The sequence below is a fragment of the Theropithecus gelada genome, chromosome 9 (assembly GCF_003255815.1).
Source record: "Theropithecus gelada isolate Dixy chromosome 9, Tgel_1.0, whole genome shotgun sequence".
In the NCBI taxonomy this organism is placed as follows: domain Eukaryota; kingdom Metazoa; phylum Chordata; class Mammalia; order Primates; family Cercopithecidae; genus Theropithecus; species Theropithecus gelada.
In genome coordinates this window covers 79,634,944-79,657,828 of record NC_037677.1, presented here as the reverse complement: position 1 = coordinate 79,657,828, position 22,885 = coordinate 79,634,944, and the positions used below count along the sequence as shown (strand labels likewise).

Sequence of the window (22,885 nt, the reverse complement as noted above, 5' to 3'; positions counted from 1 at the left end):
AAGCATCACACGATTTAACCATGTAGCAAACTGGCACATGTACTTGCTGAATCTAAAATAAAAGTTGAATTAAAAAATTGTAAATGAGAATCTCTATTGAAATCAAAAGCTGAATAGCTACAATAAACTCATTTGTATAGTAAATTCCACTCCTATTTTGGAAAATATAATTGATTTACCTTCTGTTGACCAAAGATTCTAATTGAAAAAGAAACAAGTGTTTATAAAGATTCAAAATTTTAACTATTTTTGATTCTCCTTTGAACTATATAAATACAAGTTTTCTAAATAAGTAGACATCAAATCAAGAAATACATCTATATAAAATCAATTTCTAACATTTTTAATTTCAATGAGCTACATTTTACATTTGTTCAATTTGTGTAAGTACTGCAGTACTTGTGAAAATTCTGTAGATCATAATTATGAGGCTGATGAGGACTTGGCTGTGAACCATTCCTTACATTGGATGTAGTCAGAAATACCCTCCTCTAACTTGTTCCTTGTGGTACAAATATCCTGTCATATAATAGTTATACATGTTTATACTATACCTCTGTATCTGAAAGCAGTGGCTTTAAGGTGGATATCCTATCATTCATCTTTTATTATTTATATATTATGCATTTATTGATCAATCAGCTAACATTCTACAATGCATAGTAGGTGCTAGGCACTACACGAGCGAGGGGTCTATTTAGGTACTAACATATTCCTGAAGAGCTCCAATTCTAATGAGAGAAAAACAAGCCACCAAATCAAGGTCATATAGTATTAGTGGCAGGAAAACTTCAACATAAACTAAAATCCTTATGAATAGTGCAGGTTGTTATTGATTAGAAAAACAGTTTTGCTGTGAATAGTCTCACAGCAGAGGTGACTCAGTTGAGACTTGATATATGAATCAAATTCCTTCCACTCACCCCCTCAGAGTGGTGCCTCTCAAATAGGAATGGATGAATGAATGAATGAATGAATGAGTGAATGACAAAATGATCTTAATTGAAACACTCAGTTATTAGGTTTACAGAAATTTACATTTTAGGAGGTAACACTGAGGAAACAATGCACACGTAAGACTTGAAATGTATTAATGATTTAATGATGAGCAATGCATCTCATGGCCAAAAAAAAAAAAAAATCAGAAGTTAAAAAGCTGCACATGTGCCCTCACAACTCATCATACTGACTCCGCTCATTCTTAAGGCTAGTCCTGCTGCCGATATATTGGATTTTACAAAGTAGACTGGTATTCTGCAGTTTTAAAAAACGTTGACTGCTCTTATGACATAATCATGAAAAATATAAGATTACTGATCCATTTAAAAATAGTGGACAAAAATGAAACAGTCCCTAAATACCTACTCTAAGCCATTTCATCACAGGTACCCAGGGACTTCTAATTTGTGTAACAGTCACATGTTTCCACAAACTTGTTTTGGTAGTATAAAAATACTAAACAATGTTTATGAAGTGAAATAAACTTATAGCTTAGTGACTCTATACATTTTGTTTTTTAATAATGCCAAATTGTAATCACCCACTATCACACACTTGTGCATGATGTACAGATATATATTACTGCTTTTTCCTCTAAGTGAATTATGAAGAACTAAAGTAGGAAGAATTAGAGGAAAGTCACATTTATAGAACATTAAGCATGATACAGAAAACATACCTGAAAAACAGATGTAAAATTATATTATTTTATTTTTAGCTATTTTCCTCCAAAAGAAAGTTGCTTAAAAAGTAATTTTTTGAACTGGTCTATTAAAAAGAAACTGATAGCCTGTTTCCCATTTTTTGTTTGTGGCTTGACTGTATATGTATGTATTATTAATCCCTAGATCAATACTGTATATCTTATATTATATAGATATGTTTTATAATCTCCATTGAACAATGGACAAAACTGACGTGAAGCGAATGACTTGCAATAAACCACAAGTAAATAGTATTACTTAAATGTAAACAAGAATATTCTAATGTCAAACATGGTTCCCTTTAAAAAAATGAGAAAAATATAATTTTCAAGGGATCTTTGGCTTTTTTAATAACAGAATAACTGTTCACTAGACTTAGTTATCTCTGTCCAATTTTCCCCCAGTGTCCACAGTGGATCAGTTCCAGAACCCTGAAGATATCAAAATCCATGGATGCTCAATTTCGGTATATAAAATAGCACAGTATGTGCATGAAGCCTACACACAACCTCTGTTTATGTATTTTATTTTTGGTGGGGGCTGAGTCTCTCTCTGTTGCTCAGGCTGGAGTGCAGTGGTACAATCTCGGCTCACTGCAACCTCCACCTCCCAGGTTCAAGCAATTTTCCTACCTCAGCCTCCCGAGAGGCTGGGACTACAGGCGCCGACCACTGCACCCAGCTGATGTTTGTATTTTTAGTAGAGATGGGTTTCACCATGTTGGCCAGGCTGGTCTTGAACTCCTGACCTCAGGTGATCCACCTGCCTCGGCCTCCCAAACTGCTGGGAATACAGGTGAGAGCCACCGCACCCAGTAGGCCCCTGTGTATTTAAATCATCTCCAGATTACTTGTGATACCTAATACAATGTCGATACTATTTAAAGAGTTGTAATACTGTATTTTTAAATTTTGTATTTTAAATTTTTTTTTTTTCTTTTCTTATTGCTTTCTTTTTAATTGTTGTGGGTTCCTAGGCATGTATATTTATAGGTTACATGAGATATTTTGATACAGGTATGCAATGCATGATAGCCACATGAGGGTAAATGGGGTATCCATCAGCTCAAGCATTTGTCCTTTGACTTACAAACAATCCACTTACACTCTTTTAGTTACATTGGTTTTTTTTCTTTAATATTTTTGATCCACAGTTGCTTAATCCACTTATTCAGAACACACAGATATGATGGGATGACTGTATACACATACAGACTCTAAACCACTAAAACACATCATAATACTAATAAATCTTATTAGGGTATTTTCCAACCACTATTTTTTTCTTACATATTCTACTATTCATTGTTGTTATTTTTAAAAAGGATATTCACTTTGAAAGTGCAAATACTTCTATTTTCTAATTTTGCAATAAGACTTTTTTATGTAATTATATCTTTATCTTAATAACAAAAAACACTTAACTTTCATAAAGATTGTTAAGTTCCATCAGATCATTGAATCTGTGATTGGCAAAATTTACAACTTCAGTAACACCAGGTATAAAATGAAGAATCTCTATCTTGGTCAGGTTATAATCAAGACATTATTTTTCTTGTCATAATTACATATACTCTTTTATCATGCATTTTCTTGAGGAAATACATATACACAAACAAAACAGTAGGTGTTCTTATTTTCTTTTCAAACAATAAAATATGAAACATAAATGTACACTAGACATCACCCAATTTAAGAAATAGAACATTACTGGCCAGGTGTGGTGTCTCACTCCTGTAATCACAACACTATGGGAGGCTAAGGCTGGAGGATTGCTTGAGGCCAAGAGTTCAACCAGCATAGGCAATGTAGGGAGGCCCTGTCTCTACAAAAATAAAAATAAAAAATTATAGCTGGTCTTGGTGGTGCACACCTCTCGGCAGCAGGATCACATGAGCCCAGGAGTTCAACATTATAGTAAGCTATGATTGTGCCACTGCACTCTAGTCAACAGAGCAAGACCCTGTTTCCAAAAAAATTTAAAAAAAAATAATGAAAATATTTAATCTAAAGAAAGGAATATACCATGTTTTTCTTTAATTAGCATATTAATAAAAACAATAAAAATACATTTCAGTTACTGGTATTTTAGAATCTTTTGTATATATGGAATCTGAGCTATTTGATCAGGAAAAAAAATTAAAAGAATCTCTTGCATACGTTTTCTTACACTATCCTGAATTTTGTGTTATTACTTGCCATAGTTGATAGATATACTATAATGTATGTACCCCTAAAAATATATAGTTTTTCCTTTTTTAACTTAATGAAAATAAAATTATACCCTTGATAGATCCAATCAAAAATTCTCATATGAAATATTTTATCCATGCAATTAACAAATTTAATCCAATGGCTATAAAATATAGACTATTATGGCAAACAACTGAGGAATTAGACTGATTCTATAATTTATTTACTTGTTCTACTTAGATAATTGTTATTTTCCTCCATTTTATTTTACTAAGTGGAGGGCTGGTTTATGTTACCGTTTCATGGGGAGGTCAAAATTAAAGATATCTCAAGGCAAGACTAGGTGTGGGCCTGTAGACAACACTAAAATCAATATAAGGAGAGAGATATGCTAATAAGAGATATCACAATTAGCAAATACTTTTATTTTTGACCTATGGATGGGAAGTGATACATAGAACTGTAGGGTTAATCTATTCCAAACACATAGAAATTCTAACATACAAACATTCAGTAGATAAGATTATCAGCTCCCAAGTTCTACTAAAAAAAAGCTCATATGCTAATCAACCATATCAGTTGCTTCAATTATAAACTTCATTTGCAAGTCTTAATAGAAAATGAACTGATTTTTTTCTGCTATCAAAGAGGAAATGAGTGAAAATAGACACTCTCTAAAGCATATTCAACACCTGCACAACAAACTTTCAAAGGTAGATCTATTTAGCTACCACCATTTACCTGAAGTTAAAATATTACACAAATATCTATTGCCTAAATGGTAGTCTTCATTTTATCATTTAAAACTAAGATTCAACTAAAAGATCAATAGAAAAATATTTGATCTAAAGAAAGAAATAGACCATGTTTTCTTTTATTTAGCATATTAATAAAAACAATAAATATACACACATTTCAGAATGGAAAGAAAGGCGTTTCCTTTTAATGCTAGAATGTATCAATCACCTCATTATTATGTACTACGTTATTTAAGGTCAGGTGTAGATGCTCAAGCTTGTAATCCCAAAACTTTGGGAAGCTGAAGAGAATGACTTGAGCTCAGGAATTTGAGACCACTCTGGGCAACATAACAAGACCCCATCTCTACAAAGAGTAAAATAATGAAAATAAAATTAGTCATGTGTAGTAGTGCCCACCTGCAGTCCTAGCTACTTGAGAGACTGAGGCAGAAGGATCACTTGGACCCAGGGGTTTGAGGCTGCAAGGCTGCAGTGAGCTATAATCATGCCACTGTACTCAGGCCTAGGTGACAGAGCAAGACCCTGACTTTTTAAAGAAACTGTATTTGCTTCTATTAAATAGGTAACAAACACTCTCAATAGTTTTTTCTCAAAGTTGAGATGCATGGAACACGTTTTTAACATTTTATCATATTGATAAAATTACCCCCTAAATCTATCAAGGGTAATATTATATTTATCAAGGGTAACATATTTTCATATCGTCTTTCTTTTGCTCCTTACTGGTTTTCTACTGCATCAACTATTTGTTTCTTTTCTGTTTATTCTGTCTCCATTCATGGCTAGTTCTCTTTTCCTATGATATCCTCCTTATAATTTTAGCCCAATTCATCCCTCTAATCTTCCATTCACCATCTCTCTGCTGTGTAGGAAGCTTAACTGTGCTGAGTTCTTGGCTGGACCACTGAAATAAAGTAATAAGTGGATATAAATCGGAATCACGGCTGTAAATAAAAAAAAAAAAAAACGTGGCCAAATGTCCATTAGCAATGATAGTCTAGTCATATAAAAAAATGTGGCTATTTTCAATTAATAAAACAAAACATGGAAGAAAAAGTAAAGACAATGTTAGGAACAATTATAAGAATAAGCATGTAACAAGCAACTGGTAGGTTTACTTCAACCAAATGGTAGGTTTGCTTCCATTACATGAACATTTTACCAAAATGTATATATAATATCTTCCAAGAATATGCAAATACATTTTAATATATAAATTGGCTCAAGAAAGTCATTTTTCTGGGACTCTAGATTTATAGGCTCTTTAAGTCTCTTAAAAACTGTAGATGACCCAAAGAAGTTGGCTGCCCTAAAGGTTTGGCTTAAATAAATCATCCAGTGCACACTTCAAATATAAGCTGAACAATCTTAATTGGAATATCTATCTTGTGAGGTTTTCCAGTTTCTGATTTGGTACTCCCCAACTAGCAATTTCCTATGATTTACCATTTCCCAACTAAGAGGTACAGAAATTCCCAGTTTCTTTTGGAGATTGAATATTTTTAAACTTGGCCTTTATTAAGGTTTTCAACAAAATTCTAATTAAACTACACTTCATTAATGGCTTACCCCCTACCTTAGAATAAGGAGAGCTGTCTTGCAATTATTAAAGCTAACCCTCAAATAGTTGTTAATAACAAGACTAAGAATTATTTGTATTTTTTTAACTTCAAAGTTGTAGGCTAACCAATAGTTAACAAATAATTCACTTACTTTATTGGCATCATCAGTCCTCCTAGCAATACGTCTTTTTTTAAATTTAAAACATGATGGGGGGTGGTGAGGACTGTACAATTACTAGTCACTGTGTTCCCACTCATTGGTACTATTAGCTTAACAGATAAAACCACAGATAAGAGCCTCCATCAACTTCAGCAGATTCCCAGAGGCAAGCTCTTGCTTTTTGCTGATTAGTTTCATTCAATTATGTCTTCTTAATTGTTCATGTGCTAAAGCTCATTAAATGAAAAATAATATTGCTTTCCTGTGGGTAGGGCACTTGAGATTTGAAAAATAGCCACTTCATCTCTGCCTCAGAGGCACAAGTAAGTTAATCTGATGGTATCTGGAAAAGCTCAACACGATTTGTGCAGATAGTCCGTCCTGTCCAAGAAGGGACAATAAAATTAATAAAATTGATTGCTAAATCAAGTCAAAAATAAAATCACTCCCAGTATTTTCCTTTAAGGTTAATTTTCAGGAAAATTAGACCCAGTTTTGTAGCATTTGATTATGCTCACCTCTGTAACATGATTTTAATTGTAAAAAGATCAGTTATTGCTGTTCCATTACATATGGGATTTGGGGAAAGTGGAGTAAACTTTTAAATTTTTCTGAAAATAGATTTTGACAGATTAAAAAGTGTGTCACATAATTTTATTTATTTATGAAGTACTCCAGAAATGGAGAAGCTAAGTTTCATTCATTAAAATAGATTCATTGGGTACCTACTATGTTCCAGGCCTTTTGCTACACAATGAGGATACAAAAGGTTTTAACTTCAAGAGGTTTATTAGTCCGGTGGAGTAGAAATAATAATTCAACAATAATCCATCAGCTAATATATACTGGAGATTTTTTTTTTTTTTTTTTTGAGACTGAGTCTGGCTCTGTCGCCCAGGCTGGAGTGCAGTGGCCGGATCTCAGCTCACTGCAAGCTCCGCCTGCCGGGTTCACGCCATTCTCCTGCCTCAGCCTCCGGAGTAGCTGGGACCACAGGCGCCCGCCACCTCGCCCGGCTAGTTTTTTGTGTTTTTTAGTAGAGACGGGGTTTCACCGTGTTAGCCAGGATGGTCTCGATCTCCTGACCTTGTGATCCGCCCGTCTCAGCCTCCCAAAGTGCTGGGATTACAGGCTTGAGCCACCGCGCCCGGCTATACTGGAGATTTACTAAGGACCTATAAAGTACTTGGTCGATATGTATCACCTTACTTAATCTTTTTAATGATCTTATAACATAGACCATATCGTATTTTTTATTATAGATGAACTAAGGCTTAGAAAAATTATATTGCTTCCTGATATCACATAACTAGCGAATGCTAAACTTTAGTTTTGAACAAGATATAACTTTGTAGCATGTATTCCTATTTACAGGTACTCCTCAATTTACACAGTTCCTATATGCATAAATTTCAGTTACCATGTTTAGTTAAATTAGACTAGTTACCCAGCAACATAGTTCAAATTTCAGTTACCACAGTATATTAACTGTAAGTAATTACAAACAAAGTACAAATTTTGCTCCTTGCTCTTTTGTCCAAAATCATTATGTAAATAACAGGTATGCTTCATGATCAGCGACCATTGGCATCATGTTTTTAAATGTCTGTCAGTGATTGATCGCTACTATTATGCAGTATATGCAGACAAAAATGTGTGCGGTTGTGTTGTCTCTTTGTTTCCCAATGATAAACACACGTGACATTTCTCAAAAGTAAATAATTGAAATAATTCACCAGAAAAGATAAAAATACAACATAAAGTAAAATTTGAGTCCAGTGAAAATGCAGCTATAGCAAAATCCCTGTGGGAATATTGACACTGCTGCCATCTGCGGGACTTAAGCTTTGCTGCCAGAATAACTTAGCGCAGAGGAGCTTATTGACATAAATGAAGAAAGTGGATGTGATGAAAAGGATGAAGATATACCAGGCTATGTGATGCCAGCAAAAACCCAAACACACACACACACACACACACACACACACACACACACACACACACAAAAAAGNAAAAACACACACACACACACACACACACACACACACACACACACACACACAAAGACTTAAAGGAACTTACAGAGATACTTTAAAATATTGAAAGCATCAAAGCATAAAGTGATGAAAGCTGATCCAAATTTAAGACTATGACAATTAGCCAAGGCATAAAATATCACCCCCTTCATTATAAGCCATCTGAGAAGAAGAAATCAATCACTATTCAAAGTATTTGTAAACATTTTTTAACAAATGAGTAAACTTTCAGTCTTTAACTTCAATGTAATTTAAAGAGGGAATTAGTCAGCAAATGTGAAAGTACAGCAAATAAATGAAAAATAATGATGCAAAAAATAATAATATAAGATTTGAGTTGAATGTAAACAGAGTTATAGAAAGAAGGAACTGACTTTAATTCTTTAATTCCCAATGTAAATTCCAGGATGTTAAATGAATATGTTTTATAATTTATTTATTTTCATACATATTTATTAATGACAGTAAAAGACTTTCTAATATTTTGAAAAGAAATTAAAAGTTATGGAATATTTATTCTTGATTAAGATAAACTTGCATGATTTCAGCTGAGATCATCATGTTTATTGTCCTTCACTAGCATGTAAAGTGAGAAATGTGGGTATTAATTTATCTGTTTGTTTAAAGTGAATGACACATGGTTTAGTGTTCTATCAATAGAAAATTACTTAAGAGGAAATGATATCTTAAATGATATCATTTAAGATGATATCACTCATTAAGAAATGATATCTTAAAATCAATTTTAAGATAATGCTTCTATTATGTATGTTTCTGTATCGTCTTTCCATAATTATGGAAAAGGCATCCCAACTGGTGATACAATTATTGTCAATAATATAATAGTGATGACAATATATTTGTTGGTCAATTAAAAATAAGTACATTAGCTTTGGCAAAACTACATTGTTCACTTATATGATTAAAGATACTTATCAGTGCTCTTGTGATCCTACTTTAAGATATACATTTTCATATTAATTTGTAAATGAAATGTAGGAGTTTTTCATAACCAACAGGTTTAAAGCTTGTGAAAATATGTGCCATACTTTGTCTTTTGTTATTGTTATTGTTTTCTTGAGATAGGATCTCACTCTGTTGACGTGATCTCACCTGTTGGCGTATTATAAGAACTCTTTATTAACTCATTTGTTAATTTTATTGTTTATCATTTATGTCTATCAATGGAATATAGACTCTAAGAGGGCAGGCATATTTCTGTGTGTTATTCATTGATATTTCAACATCACCAAACAGTGTCTGTCATATAGCAACCATTCTTTTTTTCTTTTTTTGTTTTTTTGAGACAGAGTCTCGCTCTGTCACCCAGGCTAGAGTGCAGTGGCGTGATCTCGGCTCACTGCAGGTTTTGCCTCCCGGGTTCACACCATTCTCCAGCCTCAGCCTCCCGAGTAGTGGGGACTACAGGTGCCCACCACCATGTCCGATTAATTTTTGTATTTTTAATAGAGACAGGGTTTCACCATGTTAACCAGAATGATCTTGATCTCCTGACCTTGTGATATGCCCACCTCAGCCTCCCAAAGTGCTGGGATTACAGGCATGAGACACTGTGCCTGGCCCACTCTTTATATAAGAATAAAGAAATATCCCCTTGACAGGAAATTCTGTGTATTGGCATTACATATATATATATATATATATATATATATATACACACACACACACACGTATATATACACACACACACACACACACACCCCATGACAATGAGTATGTGTCATTATCTTAGTCAGCAGTATGTATTTTCCTAGAAAATGAAGACTCCCAATTTGTCTTTTTGAATGACAAAAAGAACTGCTAATCACTTTACCAGTTTGTTTTTTATTTATCTCCAGATTAAAGTGTTATTAAGGATTTTTTTTCTATTTAGTGAAATTTTAAACAATAAAACACTTTTATCTATGTGGTTTTTCATCCATATGACAACAAAGTGTTATCATGCGAATACTATAAGTAGAAAAATATAGGTAGAAAGAACGTAACTGATTTGCTCAAAGTCATATAACTCAGAAGTGACATTTGCCAGACTCCAAAACTTGGTCTGATTTTGTCATCCCTCGCTGACTGTCAGATCTGATATATCAGTCCAAAAATTACCTCCTGCTTAAATTAGATGTTTTGGATGACTTTTGTAATTTTCCGGGTTCCATCATTTATTAGCGCCAATATATAAATGGTCACTTAGAATACAGAGATGTGCACATATTCAGGACCAACATTCCAAAAATGGCTTAAATATTTCTGGCAGCCAAATGTTATTTCTGGAGAATTCTTCCTCAAGAACATTAGTTAGATGTGCTTTAATAATGGTTGAGCAAAGTAGCAGAATACTAGATGCTGTGTGACTCTGGGAACACCTTATTTCTTGCTCTGATAGAGATCTGTTAAAGACCCTCATCTGTTACAGGCAGAGAGAAGAGCAGAGTAAATTTTCTTTGCCTACCTGAAGGGACTGTTGTAAGAATCTCATGAGTTAAATTGTGTGAAAGCACTTTGCACCCTCTAAATCCATACATTTACATGTGACTTCCCTGTATGACACAAGCTAACAAACAAACTGGAAACAAACAAACAAACAAAAAACCCAAGACACAAAAATAAAATATCTTTCTGTTACCTCATTTGGGAAAGGGTCTAAAACTCAGAAATAATAGTATTTACATGTACATGTAGTTGGTAAACATTCAATGGCATAAAAAGTAAATTGAAAATAATACCATTAGCAGAGGGGAATGTATTTTTACTTAAGCATATATACTCACATATTGGATTTGTCTCTATTTCATCTGTAGAACCTAGCCACTAGCCAAATACCTGAAGCCCCTAGAACCCAGTGCCTAGTGTGGTACGCAGAAAATAATGGCCTCTTAAATGTCCACTACCTAATTCCAGAAGCCTTGGAATATGTTACCTTACCTGGCAAAAAGGACTTTGTAGATGTGTTTAAAGTTAAGAACCACCAGAAGAAAAAATTGTCCTGAATTATTTGGATAGACCCAATCTAATCACATTAGTTTTAAAAATATTAAACCTTTCTTGGCTGTGGTCAGGGAGAGAAATGTGATTGTAGAAGAATGGCAGGTAAATGTAACATTGCTAGCTTTGAAAACAAAAGGACTCCAGAAGTCAAGGGATGTGGGTGGCCAGTATAAGCTGGAAAGATCGAGAAAACAGATTCTCCCCTACAGCCTCCAGAAAGTAGCATAGCCTTGCCAATACCTGATTTTAATCCAGTCAGACCCATGTCAAGCATGTGACTTACAGAAGTATAAGATAATACATTTGTGTTGTTTTAAGGCACTAATTTTGTGATAAATTGCTAAGACAGTAACAGATAACTAATAGTTAGAAAACAATTTAAAAATACATTTTAAAAAGAACTACAACATGCAATATCTAATGAATAAAACCAAAAATAGGATGAAAAATTAAAATGAAACTTAAAACTTTTCTATATTATATATTTGGGAAATTTGAATTATTTCATAATATTCTGCTCTCAAAAATATGAAAAAAGTAGTTTGTCTAATTATCATTCACCTGAAAGCAACTGTTTTAAAGCTGTCATTACAATCTTATAAAAAGTAACATGTCTCAGTCAGTCCTAACTACCCTCAACATGACCCAGTCTTGTCAGAACCCAATTTAGAGCTTCAAGTGTACAGATGCTCCAAGGAATTTTCAATGACAATCAGTGTTCCAAAAAAGCTATGACCTACACTTGAGGCTATCCCAAGGAGAAGCAAATATCATGGCAGCATCTTACATTTGTGAACACAGTGGTAAACATACAGCATACAAAACCATGCATGGGTATTTTCTTCTGTTTTTAACAATGGATAATTAATGTCAAAAGTGATTTTCAAACTATCAATATGTAAGTTAAAATTAAATCCATAGCCGGGCGCGGTGGCTCAAGCCTGTAATCCCAGCACTTTGGGAGGCCGAGACGGGCGGATCACGAGGTCAGGAGATCGAGACCATCCTGGCTAACATGGTGAAACCCCGTCTCTATTAAGAAATACAAAAAACTAGCCGGGCGAGATGGCGGGCGTCTGTAGTCCCAGCTACTCGGGAGGCTGAGGCCGGAGAATGGCGTGAACCCGGGAGGCGGAGCTTGCAGTGAGCTGAGATCCGGCCACTGCACTCCAGCCCGGGCGACAGAGCGAGACTCCGTCTCAAAAAAAAAAAAAAAAAAAAAAAAAAAAAAAAAAATTAAATCCATAAAGCACAGTAAAACAAGCATTTGTTCCATTTTACAATTCATGTTTCCTTGAGAACTTATTTTCTTTCTTTTCCTTCCTCTCTGCTCCTGTCCCTTCCCCTCTCTCCCTCCCTTCCTTTCTCCTTTCCTTCCTTCCTTAGACTTCCTTCCTGACTTCTGTTTTTCTTTTTTCAGCTTTATTGAGGTATAACTGACAAGTAAAAATGAACATATTTAAGGTGTGCAACTTGATTTTTGTATATGTAGACATTGGGAAATGATCATCATAATCAAGCTAATTAACATATCTGTCATATCCGTACAACATTAAATATGTTGTACATTAGATATATAGTTACCATGCTGTACAATAGGTGTATGCCACATTTTCCTTATTCATGTATCTGTCCATGGACACTTAAGTTGTATCTATATCATAGTTATTGTAAATAAAGCTGGAATGAAAATTAAAGCAAATATTGATTCAAAATAATTTTATTTCCCTTGAATAGAGACAGAGGTGGGACTGCTGAAGCATTTGGTAGTTCCATTTTTAATTGTTAAAGGAACCTCCATACTGTTTTCCATAATGGCTACACCAATTTACATTCCCATCAATATGTCTTCCTTTTTCTCTACTTCTTTCACAAAATTTACATTTTGACATTTGATAATAGTCATTCAAACAGGAATGTGGTGATACATTTTTGAGGTTTTGATTTGTATTTCCTGATAATTAATGTTGTTAATCTTTCATCTTTCATCTACCTGTTGATCTTTCATCTAGCTGTTCACCATTTGTACATCCTTGGACAAATGCCCATTTTTGTAAATTTATTTTTTGCTATTGAGTTTTGTGAACTCCTAATATATTTTGAATATTACCTTTTATCAGATATGCAGTTGCAAATATTTTCTGTAGGCTGTCTTTTCAGTCTGTTGATTGTTTCTTTTACTGTGTAGAACCTTTTTAGTTTGATGCAATTCCACTTCTATACTTCTGTTTTTATTGCCTGTGCTTTTGCTGTTATACTAAAAAAATCATTGCCAGAACCAATGTCAAGAATCTTTTTCCTAAAGGTTTTTTTCTAGTAGTTTTATAGTTTCAAGCCTTCTGTTTATGTATTTAATCCATTTTAAGTTAATTTTTATTTTTGTATATGGTATTAGGTAAGAGCTCATCTTCATTTTTCTATATGTGGATATCCAGTTTTCTCAGCACCATTTATTGAAGAAAATACCTTTTCCCCAGTGTGTATTCTTGGTGCCCTTATTGAAGACTGGTTTACTCTAAGTGCATGGATTTATTTCTGGGCTCTGTTTTCTTGCATTGATTTATATGTCTGTTTTTATGCAAATTCCATACTGTTTTGATTAATGTAGATTTGTAAAGTATTTTGAAATCAGAAAGTGTGATGCCTTGTTTTTCTTGCTCAAACTTGGTTTATCTATTTGGAGTTTATTGTGGTTCTATATAAATTTTAGAATTTTTTTCCTATTTCTGTAAAGAATGCCATTGGAATTTTGACAGAGATTGCATGAACCTGGTGATTCCTTTTGGCTAGTATGGCTACTCAAACAATATTAATTATTTCAATTCATAAACATTTATTTTCCATGGATGGATGTTTTTTCATTTATCTATGCTTTATCATTTTTCCTTGATTCCTCCTCCAAGACAGTCAACTGGATGCAGCCAGGAGAAACATCTCCCACTGAGGGACCAGGACATCAGGAAGACAGGTGTACTCCTAGTAAATCTTCAGAGGGAAGACATTGAGAGCAGGTAGAGAGAAGATACAGAAGGTGGGATAAAGGGAGATGAAGCTGGGAACCCTGCATGGGGCTACCACACACCAGGACTCATTCCTGGCTCCCAACAACTCTTGTGGAAGGGGTGAGTTGAACAGAAAGGAGCAACTCACTTTCACCATAAGCCTCTGGAATCCTAGTAGGAGGAGACTCATCAGCCACCACAGACACTTGAGTTGGCAGAGAAAGCTACTTAGAGAAGTGGTAGGGACAGAACTCCTGTTTCAGCAGAGCCCACAGGGTTTGGTGCAGGAGCATCTATAGTGGAGAATAGCCAGGGATGACCATCCCCCTAGGCTCAGCTTGCTCTTATAGTAGACGTTAGCTCTAAGGAAAGGGGTGAATATAGACTCTGTAGAGCAGTCTTGCCCATGAGCTGAGACAGGCCCCCTGAGCATCCTTTGGTGTGCTGTCCTCTCTTGGGACCCCAGCCTGCCTGTACCTGCTGGCAGTGCACCCTCCAGGAACCTCAAGGGGGCCTGCCTCATTGTTCCTGCACTGGTGGACCACAACTGACTGACAGAGTGCTCCAGAAGAGCAAACCCTGTGTATACATATAAGACTGCCCATGCCCTCCCCACATATCAGCCTTCCCCATACTGCTTTGCCTGCTGGCACTCACTGACAGTGATCCCCTACATCTCTTTGCCTGCACATGCATTTGCAGACAGACCTAGCCTTCCCTTCCCTGACAGTGCACATGTGCATATGCACCATGCCATGCCACTACTGCTGGCTTGAGTGTGCCCCATCCCTTCTCACCCTGTTGCACTGCCATTTTTGTTGGAACATTGGAGGGAATATAGTTTGCCAGCTCTGCTACCGCCAGTGCTCCACTCCTGTGCCAAGACTGCTGGCATGAAACTAAGCACAGAAAACAGTATATCTACTCCCAGCTCTGAGAGGTCACTGCTGTCAGCAAGAATGCTCACAGAAGGTGCACACAGTCCTGTGACCACTAGTAACCCACCCCTGTGCTAACACCACCACCAGTACAAATGTGCACACCATTGCTAGCAGGGGCCCCCACCTTCCCAAACCATACTCCCACAGCCACTACTGCAAACACCCATATGGAGGCAGTCATCATCCATGTGGATGGAAGATGCTGCTGGTACATGCAAATGTGGACACATCCCACTACTACTGTCCTACAAAATGCTTTGGCTGGTACCAGCCATTAGAGTGTTGTGACAAGCAGTCTGAGATCACATTGATCCCTCCAGTGAGCAGGTTCCTAAACTTGAGGAGCCATAGGTAAAAGCTAGGGTCTGATGCCAGTTTCCCAGAGTTAGAGCATGCAATGCAGGAGTGCTGAGCTGAGTCTTGGCCCCCTGAAGTCTTCCACTAACAAAGCCAGGTGACTGAACACAGCTTATACCACAATCAAACCGTCAAGGTCATAAAATAGAATAAAAGAAAAAAAATACAAAGGACAGCAACTTCAAAGATTGAAGGAACATCAGCCCACAAAGATGAGAAAGAACCAGTGCAAGAACTCTGACAACTCAAAGAGCTAGAGTGCCTTCTTTCCTCCAAATGAGCACACTAGCCCTCCAGCAAGAATTCTTAACAAGGTGGAGGTAGCTGAAATGACATAAATAGAATTCAGATTATGGATAGGAATAAAAATCATTGAGTTTTGGGAGAATGTTGAAGCTAAATCTAAGGAAGGTAAGAGTCACAATATTAAGATACAGAAAGTGACAGACAAAAAATGCCAGTATAGAAAATAAAATAAAACATAAATGAAATGATAGAACTGACAAACACTCTACAAGAATTTCAGAATGCAGTTGTATTAAGAGAAGAATACCAAGCTGAGGAACAGAGCTCAAATACTGGTTTTCTGAAATAAGACAGTCAGACAAGAATAAATAAAAAATAATAAAAAGGAAAGAAGAAAACCTCCAGGAAATATAGGAATATATAAAGAGACCAATATTATGACTCATTGGTGTCCCTGAAAGAGATGAGAAGAAAGCAAGCAACTTGGAAAACATAAATCAGAATATAATCCTTGAGAACTTCCCCAACCTAACCACCAACATTCAAATTCAGAAAATGCAGAGAATCCCCACAAAGTACTTCACAAGAAGATCATCCCCAACATACATAATCATAAGGTTCTGCAAGGTAAAAATGAAAGGAAAAAAAATGTTAAAAGTAGCTAGAGAAAAAGGACAGATCACCTACAAAAGGAAGCCCATCAGAATGACAGCAGACCTCTCAGCAGAAATCCTACATGCCAGAAGAGATTTGGGGCCTATATACAATAACCTAAAGAGAAGAAATTCCAACCAAATAAATTTATATTTGGCTAAACAAAGCTCCCTAAGTGAAGGGAAATATGATCCTTTTCAGAAAAGCAAAGGCTGAGGGATTTTATTATCACCAGACCTGCCTTACAAGAGCTTCTGGAAGAAGCATTAATATGGACAGGAAAGAACATAACCAGCAACCACACAAACTCACTTAAGAACACAGACCAGGAACACTATAAGGCAACCAAACAAGTCAGTATAATAACTAGACAGCAACAGGATAACAGGATCAAATACATATTAATACTAACTTTAAATGTAAATGAACTAACTTTCCCAATTAAAAGGCACAGAATGTAAGCCGGATAAATAACCAAGATCAAATGGTATGCTGTCTGCAAGAGACCCATCTGACACGCAGTGATGCCAATAAGATCAAAATAAAGGAATGGAAAAAAATCTGCCAAGCAAAGAGAACACAGAAAAAAAGCAATTATTGCAATCCAAATTTCAGATGAAAAAGATTTTAAACCAACACAAATAAGAAATGATAAAGAAGGGCATTATATAATAGAAAAGGGTTAAATTCAACAAGAAGACCTAACTAGCCTAAATATATATGCACCTAACACAGAAACATTTAGATGCATAAACCAAGTTCTTAGGGACCTTCAAGGAGACTTAGGCTACCACACAATAATAAGGCAAAGTTTTGATACCCCCACTGACAGTATTAGATAATTTAAGCAGAAAAGAAACCAAAATAATCACAACATGAACTCAACACTGGGCCAAATTGGTCTGCTAAACAGCTACATAACTGTTCACCAAAAAAACAACAGAATGTACATTCTTCTCATGTACACATGACACATATTCTAAAATCGACCACACAATCAAACATAAAGCAATCCTTAGGCAATGCAAAAGAACCGAGATCATACCAACCACTCTCTTGGACAATAGCAAAATAAACACAGAATTGAGGAACAAGAAAATCAGTCAAAACCATACAATCACGTGGAATTTAAACAACTTATTCCTGAATGACTTTTGGGTAAATAATGAAATTAAGGCAGAAATCAAGAAGTCTTTTGAAATTAGTGAGAATGAAGATATAATATGCCAGAATCTCTGGGACACAAGACAGTGTTAAGAGGGAAATTCATAGCACTAAACACCCACATCTAAAAATTAGAAAGACCTCAAATTAACAACCTAATATCACAGTTAAAAAATTACAGAAGAGAAAAACAACAACAAATAACAACAACAAACAAAACACAAAGCTTGAAGAAGACAAAAAATACACCAAATCAGAACTGAACAGAAAGAGACTGAGACATAATACAACATTCAAAAGACCAATGAAGTCAGGAGGTGACTTTTTGACAACATTAATACAATAGGTAGACCACTGGTTAGATTAAGAAAGAAGAAAACAGAGAAGATCCAAATAAACAGAATCATAAATGACAAAGGGAATATTACCACTGACCCTACAAAAATACAAATAATCATCAGAGACTACTATGAAATCTTCTATGAACACAAACTAGAAAATCTAGAATAAATGGATAAATTCATACACATATACAATCTTCCAAGCTGAACCAGGAAGAAATTAAATCCCTGAAGATAACTATAACAAATTCTGAAATTGAATCAGTAATTAACAGCCTGCAAAACAAAAACAGCCCTAGACTGGATGAATTCACATCTGAATTCTACCAGATGTACAAAGAAGAGTTGGTGTCATTTCTATTGAAATGGTTCCCCAAAAATTGAGAAGGGACTTCTCCTCAACTCATTCTATGAGGCCAGTATCATCCTGATAACAAAACCTGGCAGAGACACAACAACAAAAAAGAGAACATTAGGCCAATATACTTGATGAACTTTGATGCAAAAATCCTCAGTAAAATACTACCCAGCTGAACCCAGCACTATATCATGAATCCACCATAATCACAATATTCTTTATCCCTGGGATGCAAGGTTTATTCAATGTACAAAAATCAATAATTATGATTTATAAAATAAACCGAACTAAAGACAAAAATCACATGAAAATCTCAATAGATGCAGAAAAGACTTTTGAAAAAATTCAGTATCCCTTCATGTTAAAAACTCTCTACAAATTAGGTATTGAAGGAATATACCTCAAAATAGTAAGAGCCATATATTACAAACCCATTGCCAACACCAGACTGAAGGGGCAAAAGCTGGAAACACCCTCCTTGAAAACCAGCACAAAAAAATGATTCCTCCACTCACCATTTCTATTCAACACAGTATTGGAAATCCTAGACAGAGCAATTAGGTAACAGAAAGAAATAAAGGGCATCCAAATAGGAGGAAAGGAAGTCAAAACTAACCCTGTTTGCAAATGAAATGATTCTATATCTAGAAAAGTCCAGTCTCAGCTCAAAAGCTCTGTAAGCTGATAAACAACTTCAGCAAAGTGTCAAGGTATAAAAATCAACGTGCAAAAATCACTACCATTGCTATACATCAACAACAGCCAAGCTGAGAGCCAAATCAGTAATACAGTCCCATTTACAATTGCCACAAAAAGAATAAAATACCCAGGAATACAGCTAACTAGAAAGGTGAAATATCTCTACAATGAGAACTACAAAACACTGCTAGAATAAATCAGAGATAGCAGAAATAAATTAAAAAAAAAAAAAAGAAGAAATTCTAAGCTCATGGATAGGAAGATTCAATATGGTTAAAATGAGCATATTGCCCAAAGCAATTTACAGATAAAATGTTATTCCTGGTCAGATGCAGTGGCTCATGCCTGCAATCCCAGCACTTTGGGAGGCCGAGGTGGGCGGATCATGAGGTCAGGAGATCGAGACCATCCTGGCTAACACGGTGAAACCCCGTCTCTACTAAAAATACAAAAAATTAGCTGGGAGTGGTGGCAGACGCCTTTGGTCCCAGCTACTCGGGAGGCTGAGGAAGGAGAATGGTGTGAACCTGGGAGGCAGAGTTTGCAGTGAGCTGAGATCATGCTGCTGCACTCCAGCCTGGGTGACAGAGCGAGACTCCACCTCAAAAAAAAAAAAAAAAAAAGTTATTCCCATCCAACTAGCAATTATATTCTTCACAGAACTAGAAAAAAAAAATCAATTTTAAAATTCATGTGGACTAAAAACCCCCCAAAAAACAGCCCAAATAGTCAAGGGAATCTTAAGCACAAAGAACAAAGCTGGAGGCATCATGCCACCTGACTTCAAACTATACTACAGGATTACAGTAACCAAAACAGCATGATATTGGTAAAAAAATATATGCATAGACCAACAAAACAAAACAGAGAGTCAAGAAATAAGTCTGTACAGCTACAACCATCAGCTCTTTGAGGAAGCTGACAAAAATAAGTAATGGGGAAAGAACTCCCTATTCAATAAATTGTGCTGAGATAACTGGCTAGCCATATGCAGAAGATTGAAACTGGACCCTTTCCTTACATCATATACATAAATCAATTCAAAATGTGTTAAATATTTAAATGTAAAACCCAAAACTATAAAAGCACTGAAAGACAACATAGGCAATACCATTCTGAACATAAGATCTGACAAAGATTTCATGGCAAATATGCCAAAAGCAATCACAGAAAAAGCAAAAATTGACAAATAGAATAATAAACTAGTCTCCAGTGAAAGCAACTGCACCTGAAGTTAAAGGAGAGAAAGAAGGGGAAAAGGAAGAAGAAGAGGAGAAAGAATATGAGGGCATTAAGTCAGACCAAGCTGAAGAGGGAGGATCCGAGAAGGAAGGCTATAGTGAAAAATAGGAAGGTGAGCAGGAAGAAGGAGAAACAGAAGCTGAAGGTGAAGGAGAGGAAGCTGAAGCTAAAGAGGAAAAGAAAGTTGAGAAAAACAGTGAGGAAGTGGTTACTACAGATAAGGTGGTGGCAGACACCAAGGTGGAAAAGCCAGAAAAAAGCAAAGTCTCCTGTGCCAAAATCACCAATGGAAGAGGCAAAGTCAAAAGCAGAAGTGGAGAAAGGTGAACAGAAAGAGAAGAGAAGGAAGTCGAGGAAGCTCCCAAGGAAGAGAAGGTAGAGAAAAAGTAAGGTAAACCAAAGGATGTTCCAGAGAAGAAGAAAGCTGAGACCTTGGTAAAGGAGGAAGCTGTGGAGGAGGCAGCCACCATCACCAAATTGGTAAAGGTGCAGTTGGAGAAAGAGACCAAAGAAGAGGGGAAGCCACAGCAACAGGAGAAGGAGAAAGGGAAAGTAGGAGGAGGTGGGGAATGAGATGGAAGGGAGTGATAAAGGTTCCCAGGAATCCAGGAAGGAAGACATAGCTGTCAATGGGGAGGTAGAAGGAAAAGAGGAGGAGCAGGAGACCAAGGAAAAAGGCAGTGGGAGGGAAGAGGAGTAAGGCATTGTCAGCAACAACCTAGACTTGAGCCCAGCAGATGAAAAGAAGGGGGATAATAAAAGTGAGGAGAAAGTGGTGGTAACCGAAACAGTAGAAAAAAAATCACCAGTGAGGGGGGACATGGTGCTACCAAATACATCACTAAATCTGTAACTGTCACTCAAAAGGTCGAAGAGCATGAAGAGACCTATGAGGAGAAACTGGTGCCTACTAAAAAGGTAGAAAAAGTAACTTCACATGCCATAGAAAAGGAAGTTACCCAGAGTGACTGAGAGTTGAGTCCATTGCAAAAGGTTAAGCCATATGACAATTTCAAAATGCATGTGACTAGCAGCATCAAAACAGAACAGTTTCTCCCATGGGGGCTCCAGACATTGTATTTTAGTTTGTGCAATATGAGGAGACTGCATGCAAGCTCAGTGTGCTCCCCCCTCAGTCTTTGGGGGATTCAAATGCATGATATTGTATGTACCTGGGAAATTTACCAATTCCCTATGCTGTTGGAAGGGGGTCACTCAGGAGGGGGAATGTCTTGAGATGTACTATGTAAAGTACCAATTGAGCCCAAAACAATAAATAAAACACAGAACTGTCTTAACCTTAAGAAAGCTATATATGAATAATTATGTTTACCTCACTGGTGCATTTAAAATGGACTTTTGTTCATGAGAGAACCTCGTTGACATGGACAGTTTGCAATCTTATGTTGACTGATGTTAAATGCCACAGCAGTACTTGCTCAATAAAGGTCATATTGGAAACATAGTCAAAAAAATAAATAAACTAAAGAGCTTCTGCACAGCAAACGAAACTATCAACAAAGTTACCAGACAACCTAGAGAATGGGAGAAAGTATTTGCAGATTATGTAGCTGACAAAGGTCGATTATCCAGCATCTATAATTAATTTAAACAAATTTACAGGAAAAAAAAAAAACAACCCCACTAAAATGTGTGAAAAGTACATGAACAGACACTTTTAAAAAACAAAAACAAAAATTAAAAAAAAACTTGCAGCCAAAAAACATATTTCAAAAAGCCCAACACCACTGATCATTAGAGAAATGCAAATGAAAACCACAATAGACAATATCTCACACCAGTCAGAAAGTGTTTTATTAAAAAGTCAGAAAGTAGCATATGTTGGCCTGGCTGTGGAGAAGAGGGCTCACTTTTACACTGTTGGTGTAATTTAGTTTGGTGGGAGTATAATTTAGTTTGATCATTGTAAGAAGCAGTGTGGTAACCTCTCAAAGAGCCAAAAGCAGATTGCTATTTGACCCAGCAATCCCATTACTAGGTATATAGTCAAAGAAATATAATTGATGTATTAGAAAGACACATGCCCACATATGCTCATTGCAGTAAATGTGGTACATATACACCATGGAATTCTATGCAGTCATAAAAGAGAATGAGACCATGTCCTTTGCAGTAACATGGATGGAGCTAGAGGCCATTATTCTATGCAAACTAATACAGGAACAGAAAACAGAAATACTGCATGTTCTCACTTATAAGTGGGAGCTAAATGATGAAAACACATGGACACAAAGACAGCAACAATCAGACAGTGAGGCCAACCAGAAGGTGGAGGGTGAGAGGAGGGAGAGGATCAGAATAAAGTAGTTGTTAGGTACTTCGCTTAGTACACAGGTGATGAAACTATCTGTGTATCAAACCCCCATGACATAATTATATATATATAACAAATCTACACATATACCCCTAAACCTAAAAGTTTTTTTAAAAAGAAAAATATTGT

The 22,885-nt window shown here is 35.9% G+C and overlaps 1 protein-coding gene and 1 pseudogene across 16 annotated transcripts in view; one reads left to right on the top strand and one right to left on the bottom strand.

Moving 5' to 3' along the window:
• Positions 1 to 22,885, bottom strand: part of PCDH15 (protocadherin related 15) — a 1,828,063-nt gene that overhangs the window by 759,670 nt on the left and 1,045,508 nt on the right. The gene's annotated exons all lie outside the window — the stretch shown is intronic.
• LOC112631705 lies at positions 1,903 to 21,393 on the top strand (annotated as a pseudogene).